The sequence below is a fragment of the Sturnus vulgaris genome, chromosome 19 (genome assembly GCF_052056855.1).
Source record: "Sturnus vulgaris isolate bStuVul1 chromosome 19, bStuVul1.hap1, whole genome shotgun sequence".
NCBI classification, from domain to species: domain Eukaryota; kingdom Metazoa; phylum Chordata; class Aves; order Passeriformes; family Sturnidae; genus Sturnus; species Sturnus vulgaris.
Genome location: NC_142261.1, coordinates 12,414,832 through 12,440,937, shown reverse-complemented (window position 1 = coordinate 12,440,937; position 26,106 = coordinate 12,414,832). Strand labels below are relative to the sequence as shown.

The 26,106-nt window shown below is 45.3% G+C and overlaps 1 protein-coding gene across 5 annotated transcripts in view; it reads right to left on the bottom strand.

Annotated features, from left to right (window-relative positions):
- The window catches only part of MTMR3 (myotubularin related protein 3), a 73,359-nt gene extending 47,253 nt beyond the window's left edge, over nucleotides 1–26,106 (bottom strand). For 2 of the 5 annotated variants that reach the window (XM_088175900.1, XM_088175903.1), the window contains exons 1-2: nucleotides 25,969–26,098; nucleotides 25,285–25,328 (exon numbers count right to left, since the gene is read on the bottom strand). The gene's annotated coding sequence lies outside the window, so the exon portion shown is untranslated. Of the gene's footprint in view, nucleotides 1–3,083; nucleotides 3,230–25,284; nucleotides 25,329–25,968 lie in introns of those variants that run through there. The other 3 variants (XM_088175902.1, XM_088175904.1, XM_088175899.1) reach the window with 3 other exon arrangements.

Here is a 26,106-nt window from a genome sequence, read left to right as displayed (position 1 = left end):
AGCAGAGCTTGGAATGGCAGAGGAAGGCAAGAGAAGCACTTCTGGGGTCTGACAGCAACGGACAGTAGAGAAAAATTTGATTTTGCGTTAAGAAAGGTCCATTGTTTCCATAACTGATGTCAAGAATAAAAATCAATACTTAGCTGGGATAACAGCATTAATTATTCCCCAGAAAGCAGGCTTTTTAGGAAAGTGCTCCTGAATAAAAGACTCTACATCAGTATTTTCCTTCACTGATCTCAAAACAACCCAAGTCAAAAGGCCACAGCAAGCTTGAAACCAAAATCCACAACAAAATTTCACATTTTCTTACAAAATTTCAGGCTCTCTTTTCTTTTAATTCCTTTTTCATTTGGATAAAACCCTGGGATCCGAAGGCTGCAATTATTCATACAGAAGCCAGGATACAATTTACTGATCAGAGATCTTCTGTACCATGTCTGCAATTTTCCTTTTGTTTCAATTACTCCATATTCCTCTGTTTTATGTGCATGGCAGAGGAGGAACAACAGGTCCCAAGGACCAACAGCTACAGAGATCAGTCTGAACTCTGGAGAAAGTGGAAGGAAAGGAACTGAATCTGGATTTTAGTATGGAAGCTGACAGGACAGTCCCAGTGGATTTGTGGAGGTTGTAAGCTGGAAAGGTGACCAGGTGTGCTGGGAAGGGGATTTATGCCAACAGGTAACCAAAGAGCCATGAAACACAGGGCAATATCACACTGGAGTTATGAAACAAACAGCAACGTTAGACCAGGCAGCAGAAACTTCCATTTCAAAAGACATAATGGAGAAAAGGGAATAATTTGCTCCTCACAGTTCCCATTTTTTTCCATTAATGTCCTCACAGCCCATTTGCCATGAGTCACACTCCCTTCCCTCTTTCTGCCTCTCTAGAAGGAAGGCAGCAAACAAGGAGAAGTGGCTGTTAATCAAAGTCTCCAAGATTTTACTCATCCTCCCAAAACACTTCTTCATCCCCCTTCCCTCCTGCAGTCACATCTTGCTGTAGCTCAGACCTTCCTGGAAGTGCCTCAGCAGCAGGAAGGGGCAGCAGCCATTCCCAGAGGAGCATCCCACACTGCCCAGGACAGCTCCTCACCTGCTGGGATTTCCTGACAACAACACTTCAGACACTGACAAGGAATAAAAAAGAGAAAGAAATGTTTGAAAATAGGAAGAATCAATAAGCAAATGTGATTTGAAGGTTCCTCTGCAGTTTCAAGATACACTCCCATGAGACTTTTCTCCCACCCTGAACTTGCTCAGGACAACACAGTCACAGCTCTCAGCTGCTCAGTTGACCTCATTTTCACACCTTTTTTGGCATAAAATTTTGAAAATCTCTTTAACAAAACACCCCTGGATGCTTTTATCATAAGATGACTGTTTTTGAAATAGCAAATACCTGTTATTAATAATATATTAATGCTCTAAGAAAGAAATGCCTAAGTTATTACAAGGTGTTCCTAATGGGGACCTTGGTCCCCACAGAGGCCTGGCAGTCATGGAATGGTTTAGGTGGGAAGGGATCTTAAAGCTCATCCAGTCCCATCCCTTGTGTCCCATGGGCAGGGACACCTCCCACTGTCCCAGGCTGCTCCAATTCCTGTCCAGCCTGGCCCTGGACACTGCCAGGGATCCAGGGGCAGCCACAGCTGCTCTGGGCACCCTGTGCCAGGGCCTGCCCACCCTGCCAGGGAACAATTCCTGCCCAATATCCCATCCAGCCCTGCCCTCTGGCAGTGGAAGCCATTCCCTGTGTCCTGTCCCTCCACACTCTGACAAAAGCCTCTCCCCAGCTCTGCTGTGCTGCCAACCCGGGACAGGCAGGACACAAAAGTCTGTTTGCTCTTATCGAGGCCTACAACAAGACATTCCTTTGTCTGCTTACACACCTTGCACAATGTAATTATGGCTAAAGCTTTAATCCATTAATTCTTCAATTGCATTGAAAGGAGCTGTCCTGTCAAGGAGGCCATGGAAGATCCACACATCCACCCTCCCTCCCTTCTTCGAGGAACGGAAGCCATGGGGAGGCTCCGTGTTCCAGGACTCACACTGCATCACCTTACACAACTGGCAAAGTTAATATTTCAAACTAACCCAGCACTTGGTAAAATTTTGGCATGCTCTAAAAATGCCTTTTTTGATGTGGTATTAAGGTGGTTTTACTTTAAAAGAGACTCTGCTGCTATTCCCTGAAGCATGGTGAGCCAGCAGAAAAGGTACTGCTCCCATACTCCTCCCAAACAAAACACCCCCCTTCCTTATTTTACACAACTCTGGCATTTCAGACCCATCATGGCATATTCCAACTCCTCAATACAGGACAAAACTAACCCACAGAGCAGCTCATGGAACCACCACTCTACAGTGCTGTGGATGTTGTTTGCTTCCAGGGCAGCACAGCCTGAAAAAGTGCAAGACATTTCAGATTTAGAGAATTGGAGGCAGCTTAAGAATCACTTCAGCTCCTGCAGAAATGACATTTCTTTACAGAACTAATCAATTAACTCGCTCATCTCTTAGCCTGCTCACTTCTCTGCAAAATATTCGTTTCAGTTTGAATGGCAGAGTTTACAGTTCAGACACCGAGCACCCTCCCAAAGCCCTGATCCACTTTAGAGCTGTCAGACACACATGCTGCACTGAAGGGAACTGAAGGGGCTTTTAGGAGTAATTCATGTATTTCTGCCAGAATCTGTGAACCTGATGATAAAAAGCCCTTCCCTTCAAAGTCTCTTCAATTACCATGGCAGGGGACAAGTATGTTTGATCACAGCATTATTTACAGTACAAAATAGTAATTGATTCAACCCAAGGAAAGCCTCGAGTTCAGGTATTCCCTTATTAGTCCATGCAAAACAATCCTGAACAGAACAAAACAGCCATATTGAAAGAGCTGACCTAAGCTGAGACAGCTTTATTCAGCTACAAGAGACCCCTTTTGATGAAGTGACCCCCTAAATTGCACATCTCAGGAGCTAATCAAGGATCAGAGTAGCTTTTCTAGGCTCAGAGCAGTCCACACACTTCTTTGGGCATCACCCACGAGGCTGCCAATACACCCAGAGCACTCACCGTTCACCACAGGCTCCGTGTGTGCAAACACTGCAAGAGTCAAATGTGGAGGAGATAAAGCCGAGTGTGCTTGTCCATGATAAGGGGGCCAGCAAGAGCTGGGTCAGGAAACCCCAGCAGCTCAAGGGACTGCACAGCACTTTCTGCTGGGCCCTATTTACCCCGTTCTGGGCACACCCAGGATTTACCACAACAGGGTCCTGCCCTCGAGCAGCAACTCCTTCCAGGGAGAACAACCAGGCATTCCCATCAGCCCACTGCCAGTTCCAGCTCCTCCAAACTTTCAGTAGTTTCCAGTCAAGTTACCTACAGAAGGAGAAGATTCCCAGTGATTGCTCTCAGCCAGGCACAGCAGGGAAGAGCTCTGGCTCTCCACAGGAATTAAGATACACCCAGGACTCTGATACCTTCTCCTGTTAATTCCTGCATTTAGATCACAAGGGACAAACTGGTTTGGATAATGTACCAGCACATGCCTCCAGCAAATCTGCTGCTCCTTGGCCTTTCCCTGCTCAGCTGATTCACAGAACCATGGAATGGTTTGGGTTGGAAGGGGACTTAAAGCTCATCCAGTTCCCCCCCCCGCCACGGCCAGGGACACCTTCCACTATCCCAGGATGCTCCAAGCCCCATCCAACCCGGCCTTAGAACTCCCCAGTTCACTAAAGCGAAAAGAAAAAGCAGGAAAAGCAAATACTTTCCCTCCTGTAGTTAAATCATCTCAGTATCTTCCAAGTATTAAGACAGTTGTTTATTCCTATCTTTTTCCACTTGTGGAAAGTCACAGTTAATTTCAGAAGCAGGAAATGTAACAGCAAAATACTACTTTCCATTCACAAGCTGCACTTAAATAAGAGCTGGAGATGGACCTCAACTCCAACAAACAGCAGGCAAAGAAAAAGAATCTTAAAGAGAGTCCTGCCCATGAAGGCACACGGGAAAGGGACAGGGAGCTGTCTGAGTATCCAGCTTCGGTGAGGAGCAGTGAAACTGCATCTCCCCAAGAGCCTCAGCAGAGCAGCCACCAGGGATTGAAGCAGCACAGCCCTTTGATGTGGGAGGCAGAAGCCCATGGAGGAGTCTTGCAACTCTAGTGATTGCCTCAAGAAATGTTTTAATGGGCTTCAATTCCCGTAGCTGGTTTGGAAGATCAATTACACACATTAGCAGTATCTGGTGTGAAGAACAGAGGTCTTTAATAGAGCAGTTAATTTTGTCACACTGCACTGTGCATTCCTCTAGAGACACAACAGTGCTGCTTCAGAACCAGCTGACTCTAAGTCATATTTTTCTACTTTTATGTATCTTTAAGCCCAACAGTCCTCCAGCTATCAACTAAATCAAGGTATATGCTCTGCAATGTTCACATCTTGAAAGTGTCAAAGGCAAGAATGACTACAATTTCTGAAGTCATGTCTCCAGACTGCCCAGGGAGGCTGAGTTCAGTCAGGACAAATCCCCAAAATACTTTCTCCACAACTTCCATAATATTGAAAGTACACAGGCTTGTTCCCTTACCCTGAAGTTGCACAGCCCTTCAGTGCCAGGAAGGAATTTACTTGGATTAACAGAATATGCTTATTCTAAAAAACTAAACAGCACGAAGCCAAAGTTAAATATTTTTAGGCATTTCAGAGACACCAAAGAAAGGTTTGTGGTTGCTTGAGGCATAGATGTGTATCAAAACACAGAGCTTCAGCTAGAATTGAAACTGAGCTCTGCAACAGACTGCAGCTCTGCTAGTGAAACAAGGTTTGACAGAGCTCCTGTTCACAGCCACAGTCTCATCCTTCTCTGATTTAAAGTGAAAATCCATTCAAGTCCGAGCTTCCATAGAAGGATACCAGTAGATACTTGGCTGATGTGGAAAATGGAATTAATGCTATAGGGTACCTGTACCTCCTTTGGTCAATTCCAACAGGAAGCAGTTTCTCTGGGGAACAGGAAGATTTCCCTTCCTACCTGCTCACTTCAATCAGACCACATCAAGTCCTCTACAGCAGATCAGTTTTTACCTAAAAGAGATATTCCTCCAGTATCCTATTTTATACTAAATGACCTTTGCAAAAGCACAACTAATTAATATATACACTTACTTAAAACTTTTCTCACTTATTTTCCCTAAAGAAACTAATTCCTTTTGGTAGATACAACAAACCCTGAGAAGGAAGAATAACAGTACAAAGAATGTAAGTAATAATTTAAGTGTTTTATCCTTTAGAGAACATTCACTCCTTCCCTATGTGACTCAAAACAAATCTAATTTACTAAGAAAGACCTGCTTGCAATTAAGAGATAAATCATCATTTTAAAGAAACAAAGGTTTGGGCTCTTCAGCACATTACCCAAACACAACACATCCACATCTCTCCCATAGGCATTGCAGAAGTCAGAGCAGTTCACAGCTCACTCTATTATTGATGCATGAGGAAAGGTAATTTTCATTTAATTCCAGATTTTTAAAAATATGTATGTCAGGAGACTGCAGTTATTAATTCCAATTTTTGCATTTAAATCATTATCAGCCAGCAGGACTTAACCTTCCTTTAAAGAACAAAAATATTTATAACCATCCTTACATAAATTTATCATGTCCCCTTTAAATTACACTTAGGAAAACATACAAGAGCATGTTTGTATTAATCCACAGCTTTCCTAAAGATGTGAAAATAACACAAGTCACATTTGTAACACCGCAGTTCTTACCTCTGACTCGCAGATCTCAAGCTTCAATTCAATACAGAGAAGTGGCACTCCACAGTAAAAATGAAGATCAACTAAATCAATCTATTTTTGGTCCCTGTCATTCCATTTGAAGCACCCTCTGGTAACCACCTGAGCAGCAAAACCAAGCCTGTACTTACTGAACATGAACTAGGAGAAATCTGCATTAAATCCATGAGGGCAAAATAATCAAGGTGCATTTGCTTGGAGTGAAAAAGTAAATCTGGCAAAATCTTGGTTTTAAAAAGTAGCTACAACATAGATAAGGAGCAATAAACGTTGGGGTTTGGGTGCTGCCTTACTGCCTTTCCTCTGCTGAAATTAAATGGCAAAAGCCTCTGACCTCAGCTGACACCCTGGGTTTGCTGCACACACAGGATGGAGCTGCTGGAAATGAATAAACACAATTCTGAGCCTCCATTTGCTCAGGTACTCAAGGACCTCCTTAAACATCTTATGAGGTGCAACCTCTGGTCAAAATCCAAACCAAGAGAGGGCAGGAATTTCTCCCCTTCCTGTAACTCTCCAGGCTGCCTGCAGTAACACTTGCCATCAGATCAGGGGGACTGAACTTCCCAGAAAGCTTTCCTTCAGAGAGATGGCAATTCCCCACCAGACTTCTGTCACACAACCAAGGCTGAATATCCAGTTACAAAACAAACAGAAGTTACTTCTGCTCCTTCGAGTGCAAATGGGAACCTACAAAGAACCAAGATCAATAAATATGCAAAAAAAAAATCCAGAGCAATTTGGAATGAGTGGAGAACAGCACACCAGGGAGTGCAAGCCCCCACTGGCACAGTTCCATTCCATCAAGTTGTTCTTTGGACTTAGCCAGCCAAGGTTTGAGGATCACCAGGCATATCCTTTCTCAACAATCAATTCAATATTAAAGCTGGAATCTGAAACCAACTTCAGAAAAATACTCGAAGCCAAGGGAACCTTCATGCTCTGAGCAAAACCAGAACAAGGGTAAGAACAATGCTCAGAATACTTAAGAGTGCCTTGCTTTTACTGTAAGCCTTTATTTCAGAAGGTTATGCAGCTGGTGTAACACAAATCTACACGTGAAGACAAATCTAGAAGCAAATGCTCAGAGCTGAGATGAAAAAGCATCTGTAATTTAGATAAATAACAGCTCACTGCAGGAACAACCTCAGCATTCAGGTCTTGTATTTCAGAGCCTGCACAGTTTTGCTCATTTAGATTCAAATGCCGAGAAAAAGCCCAACTCCTCTCCTGGATGGAAGATTACATCTTTATGCAGGAAAGCTTAGCTGAGTCTGTCAAGAAAGGACAAAAATCCAAGGTATGTAGGTTTATTAGAAATACCACTTCAGTGTCATTAGCTTGGAGTTGTGATCTCCACATCTCTGCATCAGCCCCAGGTCCAGCTGACAGAAATGTTCCACAAGAATTGCCCTGATGGGAGAGGCCGCCAAAATAAAAATGACACCATGAACCAGCACTTACAGACAAACTTCCATCTTTAGCCTGAAACAACTTGAAGCTTGAACTGAAGATTTCTCTTTTCCAGTTGCCACTGGGTTGGGTGCTGAAAAACAGATCTTGCAAGAACAAGTAGGACAGAATGGCCTGTTCTGGTATTTTACTATTTCACATATTTTTGGAAGGCAGAGCCCTGGTGTGGAGGTGCTGCTGTAAGGGAAGGGATCCTTGACAGGCTGACATGGCTCAGTGCTGGATTTTTGGCCTAAGCTGTTACATGGAATTGCACAAAGAGTAAACAAGGGAGGCAAAGCTGACAGCCTAAGCCTTGCATTAATGACCCAGCAGGTATTTTCACTCATACAGCCATGGAAATCAACTTGCAATTGCAGCCTAAAGCATCCCTACATAAAAACCATGGAGTGAAGGGTTACACATTAGGAAATGCAAGCACTGTGATCACCTATGAAGCTTCTGCTAAGCCTCTCTTAATATGTATGATCCTTAATTCCCTTCTCCATCCTCTTCTTCCCATAAACCCTCACCCAGTGAGCTGGAGAGGACACAACTCCCTGAATCCAGAATTTTTCATACAGTCCTTTTCCTTAAACCCTGCAGTCAGTGTGGAGTCCTGAAGCAGCTCAGTCCTTCTTGCACTGCTCCTTTTATGGCACCTCTTCTGCTGAGGATCCACAGAGCTCCCACGCTGTTCTGTAGGTTAATGGACGTTTAAAAGGCTGGAAAACTAAGGATAGTAAAAGTTCAAGCCATCAGAAACATCTTCTGTGCCCAGAGTTCAGTTTTTTGAATTCTCCCAATTTTTACAGTATTCCTGCTCTACGTTTGGGAAATACAGCTCCACCACCAGGGGTCTGAGCAGCAGAGTTGGGCACTCAGGCCTGGAGTTGTGTACTCAGCACCCAAACCATAACTCTACACACACCTGGAAAGGTTCCCAGCAACTTCCTAGCCAGGACCACAACCCACAGCCAGGCAGGGACACACCTGCCTCTCCAGGATGGCACTGGCCTGACTCACCAGACCACCACCTACAACTTCTTCCCAGATAAAGCCACCTCACCCAGTGCTTCTACAAATACCAGGTAATTTAAAATCTTATTGGGCCACCTGGAAATTCTGGATTTCTTCAGGTGTCCCATCCTACTGCAGCCTCTGTTTAGAATTACCTCAGTTACTACCTGTGGGGATGAACTACTGATGTCAGCACACTCACAGCAATACTCAAAAGATCAGACAGATTGTGAAGACACCTGAATATCCAATCATCATTCCTCCCACAAACAGCCTAATCTTTATTTATATTAGTTTATTGCCTCAATTGCACAGCATGGACAAACCTCTCTGGGAGGGAGGCAAGCCCCTGGCAAGCCTTCAGAACAGACCAGCACTCCCAGCTGGCACGGGAGCTCCACCAACAGCCACAGCCATTGGTAGCAGTTCATGTGCTCTTGGCACCAGCTATTTCTGCAGCAACTTCAGAGCAGGCTGTCTTCTTGAAACCATTGACAAAAAAAGCCACTAAATTAGCTCACAAGTCAGTTTGTGTAACACAGCACAGGCCACCTGCCTCAGTGAGGCCCCACTGCCACGCTTTGTCTGCCACAGCTTTAACTCTTACTTAACTAATCAAAAGGATGTCAGAAGTCTTATGCAAGTTCACCTCTAACGTACTCGTTATCCTCTTAGGAGCCACTGAATGAAATGTGAGTTAATGAATAACACAGTAGGAATTATTTCATTATCCCCATGGTGAGAGAGAGCCATCTAATTCTTGGCTATGATGTCAGACTTGAGAAACAGCCAGTGGTACTTACTCAGGCTTCCACTGCTCACTCAACTGCTACAGCAGTGCTGTTCCCAGAGCAAGGCTGCAGGCTGCTCTGATAGCTCAGGAGCAAAGCTGCTCCAGGAGAAATCAGGAATTCAAGCAGCAGGACTGAGGAACTGGAGCCTGTCACTCTGCTCCTACAGAAGGGAGAGGTTCCCAGCAGCCCACATTTAATGTACAGGCCTTGCACAGGTATGGGAATCAAGGCAGTAAGAGCATGTCAGCTCTTCACATTTTCCTCTTTTACGGTGTCAACCCCACTGCAAGTCAGCATTTGTCTCTGCTACTAAGTCAACCTGTCTATCAAACTCCATCAGAACCCCAGGACACCTACTGAAAGGGAAGTCTGGAGCAAGGTATAGATTCTTCAGCAGTCACTGGCAATCCCATCTTTTGGCATTCCAGGCTGCCTCACTTTCACTTTTAGTTCAACTAATGCTTTTCACTACAGAACTTGATGCATTGTGGCTGGAAGTAAATCTTCACTCCTCTTTGGAAAACAAACACCTCCTGCTAGTGCAGGTAGTGAGGAGGACAGCTCTAAGGAAGACCAAAGTGTCCTTCAGGTCATCATTTGCCTGCAAAAACAAACCAGCTCTAGATTCCCTGAAGAGTTTGTATGTTTAAATGACCAGGCAGCTTCAGGTGGTGGTCAGAGCTGGTATTTTATTGATTTCCTCACTGCTATCAGGACAGCTATGCCTGGCAGTGCCCTTCCCATAGTCTGGCTCTCAGGACACATGCTCCTTCCTGTCCAGAACACCCCCGTACTTCCTTCACATTGGGAGGAGCAGTCAGGAGTAAGAAAGCAGCAGACATTCGAACAGCTCACACCAATCCATTACAGAGCCTACAGGTATTATCTACCAGGTGTTCCCCTCTAACAACCTGCCCAGTGAGGAATAAACTACTACACAAGCAAGCTAAAAACCTAAGCAAGAAGAAAAGCTGGAAAGCCTGAGACCAAAGCTAGAAGATGGAGTTCTCATGCAGATGGAAACCAGAATTATCTCCCTGACATGTCATAGCCAATGAAAGGCTCCTGGACAGCCCCAGAGCACTGAGTCTGTGTGACACATCAGAAGCAAAGGACAATTGTGCTGCACACTCCTTATCAACCGGAAGGAAACACTATCTTCAAGCCCAGCACGTGCTCTCCTGTCACTCTCACATGAGTGTGCACGTGGGGGATGTATTCATAGTCCAGGCCTGGCATCACAATCACTGTTGGGATTGCAGTGCTGCAGTATATTTAGAATGGCCCTGTTAATACTATGGTTCAATTCCATGAGGCTGTTAATATAGCCCAGCCTGCAAACCCACTACTGTTCCACAGGCATTCAACTTCAATTCTTCAATAACTGCTCAAAATACCAACACTTAAAATATACATCTCATGGCAGTATCTGCACAATTGATAGAAAATTCAGCAAGAAACTATGAAAAGCTGACTTTGGAGCAACTTTGTGTCATGTGAGAAACTTCTGAACTGGTGTGGAGCAGCATTGCCCTGTGAGGAGCATCTGTGTGCAGGAATGCCTGAGCCTTTGAGTCACCCCGAGGTGCTCAGCCAGCAGTGAATGCCCACTCACCCCTCAGCTATCAGCAGAGCACAGAGCTGCTAACAGTGCCTCAATACCCAACAACCCATGCACAACAACTCAGAACAAGGTGGGAACCTTTCGAGGTGTGATGCCACTAAGAGGGCAATGGGACTGAAGCGATGCCCTCGCTGCTGAGGCTGGCAGCTCTCACTCTGGCCTGTACACTGACACTGCTGAAGTTGAACCACATTCCCCACTGACTCACAGCTGTCCTTACACAACACATCCAAGTTGCTCAGGGCTGCTCAGCAGGCCCTTCAGAGGCTGCAGCTGGGCTCCTTCTACAGCTGTGCTGGTTAACCAGGCTCTCCTGCCAAGGAAACTGCCACAGCCATGCACAGCCAAGGGAGACTGGTCTCTCCTGGAAGCATCCTCAGTGCCACATCCACAGCAAGTGCATACAAAAACTGCCCCTGGGACCCTAAGGCAGATTGTCCTCACCAACAGCCAGATTCCATGTGTCTTTTCAGCAGTCCCACATTCTATCCCTCAGTGAGCAGCTCTCACCTATTCTGGCCACACACTTCAGGAGACAGATACACACTTGATTCAGCTGCGTGGTCTGGTGGGAGAACAGGGCAGCAATATCCACGAGTCTTTTACTCTGCAGTTTCCAGCTTAAAAACACTTAAGACTCACTAGAAGAGAGTAAACAGTGTCATGCAGACTGTCTGGGGAAGCATCAATCATTTAAAAATATAGCTGCACACTGCAGCTTGGGGCTTCAAATGTGAACAGCAGCTCAGACATTCCCTCTATTAACAATAAAGCCACTACAGCTCTTCCTCACACCCCAAGCTTTTTCCTAGCATTAAGCAACTGCCTAAGTGAAAGTCAGTTCTAAAGTCATTTTATCATGACCACTATTTTCTCAAGGCTTAAAAATTAAATCAAGTACTCTGCTACTGGAATGCTCATTACCAGGAAGTTGCAGTAATGCTTATTGCATTATGCTTATTGGTTTGTTCTCCCAATATGATAACTGCAACAGTTCAGTGCTTTGAGTTAATTATTATTGTTAAACTGAGGTAAATGCAAACAGAAACCTAAACAGCATGGAATAAATAGTAGGAAACCAAGCTCAACTATGTAAAGATAAACTAAATACTTCATGATCACCTGCAAGTATTAGGAAAATTCTCACACAGCTCTCATATGTATGAGAAATTAAAAGCCCTGACAACCACAGCTTCAGAAAATGGCCACAGGAAAACTATACAATGTGGTAAAGACTCAAGGCTTTTTTCCTGTAACTTGACAATTGGAAAATGCTCAGAAGAAAGATTATAATATTAAAACTAAATAATAACTAGGCCATAGATTCCAATAGTTCCAGAATATTCTGTCAGATTATCCCAGCAATAAAGCATAAATAATCATAAATGATTCTCTGGAGAGACCACCACAGCTCCAGAGATCCTATGGAGCTTCTTCAGCACCATGAAAAAGTACCTGCAGTGGTACTGAGCTCTCATTCACGGAGGGGCAGGAGCCCCAGCAGCCAGGGGGTGATGAAGGCACAGAGTCAGCCCTGGCACAGCCCCATTGTGCTGACGGGCCACCAGTTGCCATGGAAGTGTCCCCGAGTTCCGCTGCGAGGCTGACCTTGGAGCTGCTCACACAAGTGGCTCGTGTGAAGCTGCTGCTCTGAGATGCTCAGGAAAGCTGGGAACTGCCCAGAGGAGTGAGTGCCACACAACAATGTGCTCACTGCAGAGCAGTGCTCCAACACCACTGAATAGACAATGCAAAGAGCCATTCAAGTGTCAGCCTTCCGGCCCGGCCAAGACAAAGTGCTTTTTGTTTGTGTCTTTGAGATCCCGACAAATCAGAAACAGATTAAGTGTGCTGGCAGAGTGGCCTTACCTCCCAGCCTGCTACGTGATCCCATGGCAGAGGGCTGCCAGAGCTCTGCAGAAACTCACACCCAGCACAGCCAGCCATGCTGTGCCCTCCCTGAGAGAGCTCTGCAGGCAATCACACCTTGCAGCTTGATGGGAAGCTCAGAGGAATCACTCTGCTTACAGCCAAGATCAAATATAACTCAGAGATAAGAACTGCAAGTCCTGATTCTATAGGTAAAGAGAAGTCTGTGCTTGAGCACAGCAACCACTGAAGGTTTTATTATCTCTAGCAGAGGCTCCGAAATAAATACACTTTGTTTTGTACAATTTCCATTTAACCTTGCTCATTTCCTCAGCATTATTTTTTGCAGCTCAGGGACAAACAGCGTTACTAAGTAACTCTCCAGGATGAAGTTTCAGTGCATTTGTTCTCACTGCTGAGTTAAATACATAAGCATCTTAACATCCACAAATCCAACAGCCCACCACTCCAGAACCCACAAGGACTAAGCACATTTTATCTGTGCAAAACACATGAACGTTTATCAAGCAACATATCAAATCTCACCACAAATACTAAACAAAACCCAGCAATTCAACTGCTTCAGTTAATAAAATTAATAAAAGCTCTGAGGAAAAGGAATCCATCTGCTTCCACTTCCTACATAAATCTCAAGTACATCTGAAGCAAACCTCCAATACAAAACAGTTTCAGGAGCTGCATTTTTGAAGGATAATTTGAAATTACCAGGAGTGGATCTCCTTTCAGTATTGAGGCCTTCCTGTGCCAGAAGGTCAGCCCAAGCCCCCAGAGCCACAGGATGCATGGAGCAGCCCTGCTACCCTGCTCCCATCCCAGGGTACAGCTCTGTCCCCGTGAAGGCTGCCCAATGCCAGCACCATCAGCACAGGCACCCTTTCACCACAGAAACACAGCAAAGCACTGCAAAAATACTTGTGAAATGCTTCACATGCAGCAAGCCTGCTCTAGAAGGGTTAAAATCCTCTTCAGAGTATCAGTGTAGCCATGCTGAGCACAGCACTAAGACTTTGTGTTAAACTTTGAACAGGCAATGGGCTGACACAACACAGGTGGAGCTGCAGATTTCTACCTCAAATGGGTCTGCAAGGAGCACTGTCACTCTGTCACTTGTGACAAGGAGTTAAAGCACTGGAAGGAAGAGAAAGAACAAGGCTGGAATTGTGATGAACTTAACTCCCCTCCAGCAGCTCAGTAAGAGCAGCAGTTCTGTAAAAGGCTTGCACCAAGCTATCTCAATGTACTAAAAAAGGACATAATTTAAGCCTACTGTGTAACACCAAACAAATCTGCTACTTCTCCACTTGAAAATTCCGTGATGCTTCAAAGTAGGACACACCTAACTAGACAAACTAGAAGACTAATTCCTTATTTCAGAGTTGAAGCATTCTGACCCTTCCATCCAACCTACTTCATTTTGAAGATATTCCATATATCCAGCATATGACAGAGCACTCACCCAGCCTATTTTGTGTAGATAAGACATTAATAAAGGCTTTTCCCCATTTCCCCCCAAAAAGCACGCCTGTAAAATTGCCATCAGATACAATGTAAAATATATCACTTCAAGATAATTGATAGACACTCATCTCAGATACTTCAAGAAATTTCCAGGATTCCACAAAAACTCACCAGCAGAGCAACTCCTAAATTCTGATTTAGCAGTTCCATAAGCAAAACTGAAGAAGGAGAAAGGTGTAGCAAGATGGGCTCAGCTGCTTGTTCACTCCAGGTTACATTTACTTTTCTGCTAAGGAAGAACTCACTGGGTAGGTAGGTTTTGAGTGACACACACCTTGGTATTTAAATAACTGAGATCTAGAGATGTAGGACAGAGGTGAACAAGCAGGAGTTAACTCTTCAAACAAATGCAGGTTTTAACAGGATAAATTCTTACCCTATACTTAGAGTTTAAAGGTTACAAAAAGCTCAGTGTTGGAGGAACAGACCAACACCAGGCAACAAGCTTTTTATAACATGGCAAAGATGCTCTGAATTCCACATAGAGGCTGAGCTGTCACTCACCCAGCATGATCTATGAAGTCCCAGCTCCACAGGGAGGTTCACACTTTCTCTTCCACATTCTTATATGCAACAAACTCTCAGTTTGTTGTTTAATCTCTGACATCTGGTTAAAATGTTATTTTAAAAATAATCAAAGTTGCCAAGTCATGATTTTTAGGGGTCACAGCCCTTCAGGAGTCATCTCACAAGCAGCAGATTCCTCAGACAAGTTTCAAGCCATCAAATTTGTTTTAACATGTACAAACCCTGCAAAGTCAAGTCTTTCAACAGCACTCAAAGGGTGACCCAGGGAAGAATACAATGGCACAACTTGACTAATAGCTATTCAGTCAAGGTGCTGGTGGTGTTTTCTTTTGCAGGCATCATGGATGCACAGTGTTGTCCTACCAAAATTATCTTCACATAGCTGCACAAACCCTCTCTGTACTGACCCCAAGGTTTTCCTTCACCTTCCACATTTTAATTCTTTACAAATAGTTAAGCAGATCTTAAGAACAGCAACCCCACACAGGGACCTAAATTCTTCCTCCTAAGTTTTCCAGAGTCAAGCAGGAGGTTTGAAGCTCCAGAAAACAGGTGCTGCAACACCAGTTTAAAGTTTACTGTTAATCAATCCATTGAAGCTTAAAAGTTGACCTTTCACAACCAGCAAAAGCCCAGCTGGGTACACCTGAAGTGCACCACAAATGTGCTCCAAAGCCACATGTCCAGCCTCCTGAAAATCAAACATACCAGCAATGAAACCATCAAGACTCATCAGCCTACCTGAAGAGACTGGAGTGTTCTCTGCATCTGCAGAAGTGACTGTCGCCTTTCAAACCCAGCCTGGAAATTCAGACTAGCTCTAGGAATTCCTTAATTGTCTTGGCAAGAGGCAGCATAAAAATTGTGGAATTGAAGCACATAAATTAGGTTTTGAGGGTGTTCTGGCATTAGGCCTTCCTCTAAGCTGTAAGCTAAACTAGATTCTCCCTAGCCCACCTGCTCACTTCTTGCACAAAAACCTGCAGTCTTTTCTTGTCCTTTTCAGGATCCAAGTCACTTCAGACCAATTTCTCTGGCCAAGGCATGTTTTAATCGACCACTCCTTGACTTCGTGAAGTCAGTTTATCTCAATATACATTACTAGACCCTCAGCATATTTATAGAAAAATCATTTCCTAACTACTACACAGTTTGGTCTGCTGGGATTGACACATGGCAATAAGGGTTGATGAGGAGACTAAAACCTGAATTTTGCTGGAAGAACCAGGAGAAAAAAAAAACCAAACAACAACTAACAGTAGTTAGAAATACTTCAAAATTGAAAGGAGACAAAGTAGATTAAGCCATATTGCAGTCCTGGGGATCTTGAAATATGTTCAAGTACATGAGGCTGAGCCCTATTAGGTCTCTGCTTTGAATATTAAATAATTTGGTATTCAAAGCAGAGAGAGGAGCATGCTAGAAACAGGAAAGGATCTGCATCCAGCAAGAGCTGCTCAGGTAATCCCTGCCTCTGTGAGCAGTGGTCCAGCCTCAGGCACTCATACAGTTTAGAAAGCTGGACAATAACTTGAAATACTAATGTTTAGAAAAATAAGCTACAGGGCACAGCAGCTTGCAACTTACTCTTCAGGGAGCTGCCAAGTGCTTCCTCCCCGACCTGAGCAAATGAAGGTGCCTTATGCAAGAGGAAAAGTCTTCATACCTGAGTGTTGAATGGGACCACGGCGGGCTGGGGCATGATGCAACAGCACCATTAGTTTTAATGGGGCTGCTCTCTGGGCGTGACCCTGCAAGGAGGGGAGCACAACTGGGACCGTACACAAACAGCTTAGTAAAAAAACAGCCTTCACAAAGACAGCAAGAAATAGCTCTTGTTGTCTTTGCTGTTCCAGTCTTACACTTGTCAAAAGAAGCAAAACCCTTTGTCCACAGCTCCCCGGGCTGACTCCTCCACCAGACCCACCCAGCCCAGGCATCAGCAGTGATGAATCCAACTACCCTGCACAGGTGAGCAGAGCACCCAGCAGGTTTCCAGATTGCTTCCTACTCCAGGCTGATTACAACAGCAGGTCTGGCACTGCTGTCTCCTCAGTGAATTACTCTACAGCTCCCACCCTCAGACCTTTGTGCTGCTCAGTTATCTCCAGCCCTCCAAGAGTTCATAGGAAGAGGTGCCTGTGCAATGAAAACACTGGAGAGGAGTTGGAATGCCCCAGCAATGGAAAGCTAGACAGCTCTCCAGCCTGCCAGTCAACACTGGAGAAGGAAAGGATAATTTGCCTGGAGTAATGAGCTAAGTATAGAGGCACCACGATTCCAGTGGCCCAATTACCTCTGCAATTCTTCTGATGCAAATGAACACCTTGGGAAGCAGCTGCCTCCAGCTGCAGGTAGAACCAGGGACTGAAGCTACTGCCCTCATCTTGTGCTTAATACACCAAATTCTGCAAAAGCAGCACCAAGAGTCAAGACAACATTTTCTAACTCACTGGAGTCTTTTTGCCATCCTCAGTTCATTCCTACATTTCAGCACTTCAGGGAATCCTATTCTATTTTAGAAAACCCCTTGCCCAGGTCAGTGTTTAGCATTCACCCTCATCAAGTGTCAGCATTCAGCCTGCCATTTAGAAGCCAAAATTCCAGTTTGACAAGTGCAAGGCATTTTGGTTCCAGCTTCTAAAGCCTGCAGAACTGAAGGGGACAAAAGCAGCATGACAGTGACCAGGCACATTGGTACCATTAGACAGCTATACAGGGAGCTACTGCTTTTTGAAACTCACTGTTAATGAATATTTATTATTTGTTTACTTTAACAAGGGTTTATGTGAATTACTTATACAGCTCTATATCCGCTGATGTCCCATGTGGTCACAGACTCTAAAAGGACCTACAATTAGCTGTACCAGCATTTTCCTGCAAGGAGGTTTCTCTCCAAATCCCCCTGTGATGATTTGAACACTGTAGGATTCTGAACAGGCAGGTACAGTGTCAGTCCATTGAAGCTGGAATCCTTTTTATAGTGAATTTGGAATTTTACAGCAGGTGTCTGATCCTTCCATACTGACAAGTCTAACTGACCAGATGGCTTTGCCAGAACACAACCTAGCACAAAATTAAACACTTGGCCATGGAGCTCCAAAACTGAAAATTTCCATGTGGCTTCTCTGTGCAGCCCCAATTTACTCATCTGTTACATCCAGGGATGCTCTGCAGCAGGGAAGTACACTAACCAAACACCTCCAAATCATGTGATACTCATGCTTGAGTCTGAAGGGATTAAGAGATTCCAGCCCAAAGTAAAAGAAAACAAGCAAGCTATTGTATTCTGCATTAGAACACAACTGTGCCTTGACCATAATCCACCAGGCAAACCTACATGGAAAGCTGAGCAGACCTCAAAATATTTACCTTGATCCATCTTCCTCCTTTTTCCTCAGAGAGTTCAGATTTTCCCAAAGCGCAAAAAGGTGCATTCTTTTGGAAGTTACTCAAAGAAAGGTTCACTGAACATAGACAAAGATGATAATTTAATTATAATGGGTATCCAACCAGAATATAATGCCCTGTTCACAGCAAATTCCTGCTACTGGCAGTGAGAGAAAATTAAGAATCTGAATTCTCAAATGTACTCATGACTAGTATGTTCACCAATCAGCACACAATTAAGCATTCCTGTTCTCTAATTGTAAAGATGAACATTTGTTTGATAAGGATTAGTCATGAATTTGATGAAAAGCTTATCCATTCTTAAAAAACCATGTAACAGTGTTTAGATGGAAAGAAAAGTTCTGCAGGCAATGGCAGAAAATTTGCAAGTTTACATTAAGTACACTTCACTTGCTTTCAAGCTTCCATTTATTAAAGGAAAATAATCAAAACAATTTAGAAATGCAATCTGCTTAGACGTTTTGGTCAGGTTTCTTGGATCAAAAGTTCAACCATGCCTGCACTACACTAAGTATTTGTTCTCAGAAGCAAATAAAAAGGAAATAAAAAAAACCTCAAATACAACAATAAAAAAGAAATCAAAGGTATCAGGTCACAACACTTAAAATAAAGGAGTTTCTACTCTGGTCAGACCACAGCAGCCTGACTGTGGAGAGTTTAGAGAAATGTGCTCACATTAAATTTCAAGCCAAGCTGCTCTGTGCTAAGGCAGGTGAGCTTTCTTCTCACTGCCTCTAATTTTGGTTCATCTGTTCTTTGTCAGGAGACAGACAAGTATTTGTAAAACCTGAACTTAGAGACCCACAGAACAGCAGAAGTCAGCTATGACAACAGTAATTTTAGTTGGAGAAGACACCAAAGGCTGGATGCAGGTAAAACTGAGGGCAAATTCCAGCTGCAGCACTTCCAGCACTAGGTCTGAAAATGGCCAAGCAAAGATCTCCAGCCCAACAAGGATGCAGCAACCAGCACAACTTCCCAGCAGCTCGTGTTTCTCTGCTTTAAGTTTCCATGATAGCAATTACACGCTTGCAGATAGCAATGGAACAAATAAAGCTTTCCCAGGTACATTTAGGTCAATTACAGCTCCCAGAGATGAGCTCAGACAGCCACAGCCACTGGCTTCTCCCTGTCCTCATCCACTTGCAAGGAGAACAGGGACAGTCAGGCTGCTGGGTCCCTCCTAACTCCCGGACAGGATATTCCAGGGGAATGCTTTCCAATCCCAGAAACACCAAGGAAACTTTCCACCAATTCCAGACCTAATGGCAGCCACAGCTTTGGACTGAAACTCATTTTGAATGGACACAGGGATATCATAAGAGTGACAGGACAGAGCTTAATGGCAGATCAGCTGCTAGACTGGATCCTTCTGACATCTCCTGTACAAAACTGATGCCTCACTTCAAAAGTATCTGAACTTACTTTACTTAGGTAGCATCTTGTGTAGGATGTGGAAGGTATTAAGACTCCACAGCCATAGCTCCACCAGCACAGTTATTGTTCTTAAACAATAAGATTGTTCTTAATCTCTATGTCCTCAGTCTTTTTGTTACAGTTTCTTTAATCTACCCTTCAGTTTCACTCAACTCCTCAATACTTTCAACTATTACTCCTAGCAACTGAAAAACCAAAATCAGTATTCTGGTAGTCTACCCTTGACCTAGACAGTTCTAAACTCTACCTGACAGGGAAGACACTCAAGGGAACATCTGATTTTCCATCTGTTTTCTGGAATCCTGCCACCAGCTGTACAGAAACCCCAAAAAATAAGAATCCTACTTGCCCAGAACAGTCAAAGCTCAGAGGAGCTGAGAAGTCAGACTCACAAGGCCTGGGAGTCTCATGATGCACATGAGCCCTACATGAAAGGCTGCTCTCAGGGTGAGCTGGGGAGATGCCCTGCAGCGACTCCTGCCTTTGCTTTGCTCTCCAAGGGCACTCAGGAAACCAACCAAGTGCATCTTGTCTTCACAGACTCCATATCAACCTACACAGACAGGACTTCTGTCCTCTCCTCCCTCAGGTGCCTGGCAGCAGCTTCCCCCAGGCACTTCCACAAGCAGAAAAAGCAGCATTGGAGAAAACAAGTCTCATTTTGTCAGGAGTCTGCCCTTTCCCGGTTGATAGAGAAGTCAAAAACCTCCTTTAAAGGTACAGGGAAAAAGAAACTATTTTTATTTCTCTGTCCTTTCAGGTAACACCACAGAATTAATGCTTTGATTACAGCCCTAGTTTGCAGTCCCAAACTTGGAGAAGCAAATGAGGCCCACAAAAGGGCAACACAAAACTGTTCTACCAGTGTTTCTATAAATAATGTCCGTACCAGTGCACAAATCTCTGGTATTCGAAAGAAAAACTACAAAGACTTAATCATGGCAATACAGCAGCCTTCCTCCACAAATTCAACCTGAAGTGTATTACTTCCCCCCATACTGATTACATGTTCCAGAAACTAAACCTCAGAGTACCAGAACAATCCAAAATACTTAGAGACTATTAGACTTGTATATACAAAAGACTTCATCGTACAGACAGGCACCCTAGAGATTTATTTCATGCTATTTTCTTTTCAGAAATCTTAGTTAAAGAAAGATTTATACCATTTTCGCTGGTTTTCCCTGACGAAAATCTTTGCTAAAAATAGGGTACAAGAGCCTTTGGTAGAAGCCAAAGGCTTAGCCATGGGCCTGGTGTGCTCACAGCAAGGCAGAAACACATCCAGAAAGCTAAGTTACTTGGACAATGATGTTCCCTTGGAAAGTAGGAAGCAGAGATTACAGTGGAAAAAGTATTTTTCAATTCTTATCCTAGTAAGAGTTAAACCAAGCAGGACCTGAGAGGTTCAATCTGGTATATCTGTTAGAGAACAGCCCAGTAAAGAGTTACTTCAGTTCTGAAATTAACCCAAGATGAGGTCGCTGCAGATGATGCAGGAGCTTTTGGAATAAAATTGAATAGAATGGAGCACAGAACACACAGCTTGAGATCAACACACACAGAGGACGGAAGAAGACAGCTGAATTTCAAAGTAACAGAATACAGGTCTTTTCCCACATGGATATCCACTGCCTTCTAGGCCACATTCTGGAAGCTCTGAGCCCCATGGCAGCTTTCCCTGCTGTCCAGTCCCAGAAGCCCAAACATTTGAACATTCCCTGTTATGGCTCTCCCACTGAAGAACACACCGCAGGCAGGGGGATGGTCTGTTCTGGCTGCCCTTTGGAAAGCCCAGCCCTTCCCAAGTAGCCAGGGACTAACACCAAGTCTCTGATTTCATTCCAGCTTCAAGCTAATTCCACAGGTAACAGGATAATTGTCCAAGCCAAGCTCATCCAGCACTAGTTCTAATGCTTCACCAGATACAGAATCAGCTCTGAAGCTGACCCCCACCACGCTGCAGAATCATTCGGTGAACAACCAATGCCACACAAGTAGGGACAGCATCAGCTCCATCAGCACCTCGGGTGAAGCTCTCTACAGCAACCCCAGCCGCATTTCCATCAGGATGTGTCAGCCCATCATAATGAATGCTGCAAAAAGATGTGCTGAGCAAGGCAAAGGACAACTTGCTGTGCTCGTCACCTCCCAGGGCTCAGTTTCTTTGATGTTCTGCCTTCCTTCAACTAACACCCAACTGCAAAGTTGCATTTTGAAGTATTTACAGTTCAGTATTTCGGTTCAATTTCTCTTTAAAAAGGGGGTAAATAGTACTTAGTGTCTATCTGCTTGTGTTACTGAGGACACATTTCATTACTGGCATGAGTGGTTATGTACAACTGCCTGCCCCCAAGCCAGCTCACCAATGCTGCTTTACAGCTCTTCACTGCATTCCTACTCAAGAGGAAAAATAATGCATTTATGACTCCAAAATCAACTTCCACTGGAGTTTTGCTCAAGGTATTCATTTTTCAGAAATGGCAATAATTCAGTATAGCAGCTTGGATAAGTTTAGTTACAGTATCACTGAACAAGGAACATCCAGCTTCAAGTCTTCTGAAATCCAGTTCCCCCAAGAAGGTCAAGAACACCCTATTTAGGAAGTCTTTTAAAGAGCCTAGGTTTTCCTCCACCTTTTTATCAGAATTTGGAAGAGTTCCACCACCACCATGACAGCTATTACAATGTCATTAGCTGCCTCGCTCATGCATATATACGCAGAAATTCCAGAAAAACTTCCAGATAGATCTTACCATGGTTACCTTGTTGCAACTATTTTCAGCATTAATACCCCAGAGGAAGAACAGTGCCTCTGAAGTATCCAGCTGCCCCCAGGAAGCCCTACAGAGCACACATCCAGCTACCAGCTAAACCTGCAGCCACACTCACATGTGGAAACAGCTGCTGCTTTCCAGACTTCACATGGAGATTCCAAGTCTGAGGAGTTTCAGAAGACAAACCAAAGCCAGGAATCAGCAACTGTGTCTTAAGTGAAGCCTTTACAAACAGTGCTTCCTGCTGGACATCCATGACTCCAGAAACAGCTTTCCCATTTCAACCAAAATTCCAGAAAGCCACCTGTTTGCCCTCCTTCCCTTCCTCCCCAGCTGTGCAGGCCCAGGCCTCACTTCCAGGTGCACACTGGTCCTTCCTGAAGGAGAACAGAGCACCTGTGGCTCAGAGCAGCACAACCTGACACCTCGGAACAGACTGAACGTCAGAGATACCCCTGCTTGCAATAAGATCATGCTGCATTTCTTCCCTTCTACTACAAGCTCTGAGCACCAGGGATGGACTTGAGGCTTTCCTTAAGGGATGACACATTATCCCTAGAAAACCTACAGCCAGCTGGGGGTCACCTCCTTGACACCACTACCAGAAACTATTAAGCAGATGAGGGGAAGAACAGGAACTCATGCTCCAGTTTACCCTTAGATTTCTGGGGTATCCAGTCCATTCTCTCAGTGCTTCTCAACTGCTCAGAGCAAAGGGACAAAGTTTGGGCTGTTTTGCTAAAGCTACCCTCCAAATAAGGCCAGCTGACACCAAAGGAGGCTGTGGTTTGTGACCTCTGCCCATCCCACAAGAAGCTGACACGTTTCCAAGTCAATGCACTCAGCAATCCTGCACCATTCAGGGCTAATGCATCCGAGGTAGAAGCTGGAAGGCAGCAGGAGCTGAGGGCTCCAACTTTTTACTGGGCACAGTAAACAGTCCCAGTAAAATGTCAGTATTTCATACTCCTGAATTGCCACTGAATTCACTTCGAGTTCTTCACTTTGATGTCTTTCATGCAAACCACTCAGTCACCCTGAAATTTTGAAGCACCACAAAGAAAGAAATACTTGCCTTTTAACAATCTGGTTTTTCACAAGAATTACAGCACCAACTGAGTCCTAAGCATATCCCTGAAGTTTTCCTGACAGCACTGGGAAGTTATGGCACTAATATCTAGAAGAGGCTGAAGCTACAAGACACGAAGCTCATTTCTCAGTTTAAAACCCACATGGGATCTCACAGGCAGATCTTTACACCACCAGCTACTCAGGCTGGAGACAAATGAAGAACAGTTGCACATTATTTCTGGGACAATTCACTATCTAACAGGTTGTTTTGAGAGAAACATGCCATTACTTTGATTCAGCCAGTGAAAGTTACTATGAAATACATGCAGGTTTAGGTGTCTGGATGTTTCATTCTGGTTCACAGGATTTGATAAGCACTAAATTGGATATTTGGAGTCACCTGCTCTGAAGACTGGTACCGACTCACTGGTACCGACTGGAAGAGTCCTGTCCTGTTGTATCCAGTTACAATTTCCAGTAGGAAGCCACCAGAGCAGGAACAGCCTTCACAGCCCTTTGAGCTGTGCAGGTGAAAAGATCTCAAACTCCATGCTGGATGCCAACCCAGTTCCTCCACAGAGACAATTCCTCTTCCCATCAGCCTTGCCAGGCTCCTGCCCATTACTCCAGCAGCCCAAAGATCCCCTTCTCCTTAAGTTACTCCTTTTTTCCAGGTTACTTGCCAGTAAAGCACTGCACAGCCACGTTCCTCCTACTCCTGCAAGCTGACAACATACTTCTCTCCATCATCCTGGCTTGCACGTAGGTGGATTGAGATCTGAGATAAAATATTGTATCCTCTATTTCAGAAGCCTGGGCAGGCTCCATTTCTGTCTCCTCCAGCTGCAGATGGCCATTTTTATGGAAAATAAATAAATAAAATAAAATGAGAGCTGATCAAGCTGACCTATTCCACTTTTGTGGTACCATTTGTGGGTTGCATGGCTTGTTCCTTGAGCAGGTTAGCATTGATATTTTAATAACTGCTAGTGCACACAGTTCATGCAATAGATATTAACAGTAGCTCAGGCAGGCACCTATAGCACTGCCAATGAGAGAACTCGGCTTTCAATTTATCATTCCTAAAACCTGAAGTGGGACAAGAGCACCTTACAGTGCAAACACCCAGAAAAAAAATCACTGTCAGTGCACCTTTGTCCTTCCCCAAGCTCCAAAGCAGGCACAAACCCCTTGTCACTGAAGCATTTTAGAACCTCATGCCCCACCTTCACTTATCTGCACAAAGTTTCAACCCTTACAGCCTAGTATTTCCTGTGCTAGGAAAGAAAGCACCACTTCTATCTCCTAAACCCACTGTAATCAGTAACAGCTGAAGCAAAGCAGGTATCAAATGTCAGCCTCCTTCCCAGTACTCCTTCATAAAACCTCCTTCATCTCCACCAAAAAAGTTCATTTCCAAATACCACATGCTTTAGTAGCAGACAAAAGGCATCTCAGTTCTTTATCTGAAGCTCAAAGCATGACAAGTACTACAACAAACCTGTCATAGCTCCTTCCGTCACGCTGCCACCCCTTCCCAGCAGACTCAGCTTCATAATATAAATAATATAAATATGCCTTTATATTCACCAGAAAGCCAAGCTGCGCTTCCACTCGGCACTACCTGACATGATTCACTAGCCAAGTTCTTTTCTTCTAAAAGAAAGCCTTATTGCACATGGCTACATCACGCAAGAAAACAAACACGTGAAGCACACAGAAAAGTGCCTGTAAGATCTCAAGTCTGCAAGAGTTACAAGCTCACACCCAACCTTCCCACAGTAAGGGAAGTGTGCACAGAAAGGAAAGAAATCAGTTTCCTGTATAAAGTTGTGAAGAAACACCAGGTCTCATCTGCTGATCTAAAAACGCTCTCTAAAAGAGCAAGAGCAGGAACAACTTCAATGCACAAACTTCAACTCCATGTTGGGGGGCAAAGTACTTACCAGGAAAGGGCAACATCTGCTCATATCCCAGCGAAAGAACACGACTGTTAAAAGGAACACGGGGAAGAGGCTCAATTAAAGCCCCCAAACCATATAAATAAAAAGCCTTAACAAGTCCCACTTATAAAAACGGGAATTTCGGCCGCACGCACGGCACGCGCAAGGGCAGTTGAACTGTGCTGACACCACGGCCCGAGCGGCCGGAGCAGCCGAGCAGGGGCCGGCGCCTGCCAGCGGCACGGGACGATCCCCGGCCGGGCTCGGCGGAGAGCGGCCACCCCCGCGGGCCGGGCAGGGAAGCGGCAGCGCCGGGCGAGGCCCACAGCCACGGGCAGCAGGAGCGCCCCTGTCCCGGGGAGCCCACCCTGCCCCGGCCGCCCGAACTCCTCAGCGCAGGGCCCGGCCCGGGGCCGCCCGGCATCGCCGCCCGTCCGCCCGGGGACAAGAGGCCGCCGCACCGCGGCCGCGGAGCCGGGCCGGCTTCTCCTCCTCCTCCTGCCGGCCGTGCCGCGCGGAGCGCAGCGGGGCCGAGAGCGCCGTGCCGGCCCCGCCGCCGCCCCTCGCCCGCAGCCGAGGGGGCGTGTGCGGCCCTCAGTGACAGCGCGGCCGCGCTCCGCCAGGCCCCGGCGCGGCGGGCCAGCCCTCCCCGCCAGCGGGACAAGGGGCACCCCGGCAAGTCCTTACCGCTGGGCAGGGCATGGCGCGGAGCCCCCGCCCGTGCCGGGGCGCGGCGTCCTGCCGGGACCGGGGTCGCTGCGGGCTCGGGGCCGCCGTCGCCGCCTCACGGACACAACAACATGGCGGCCGCGCGGCCTCCTCCCT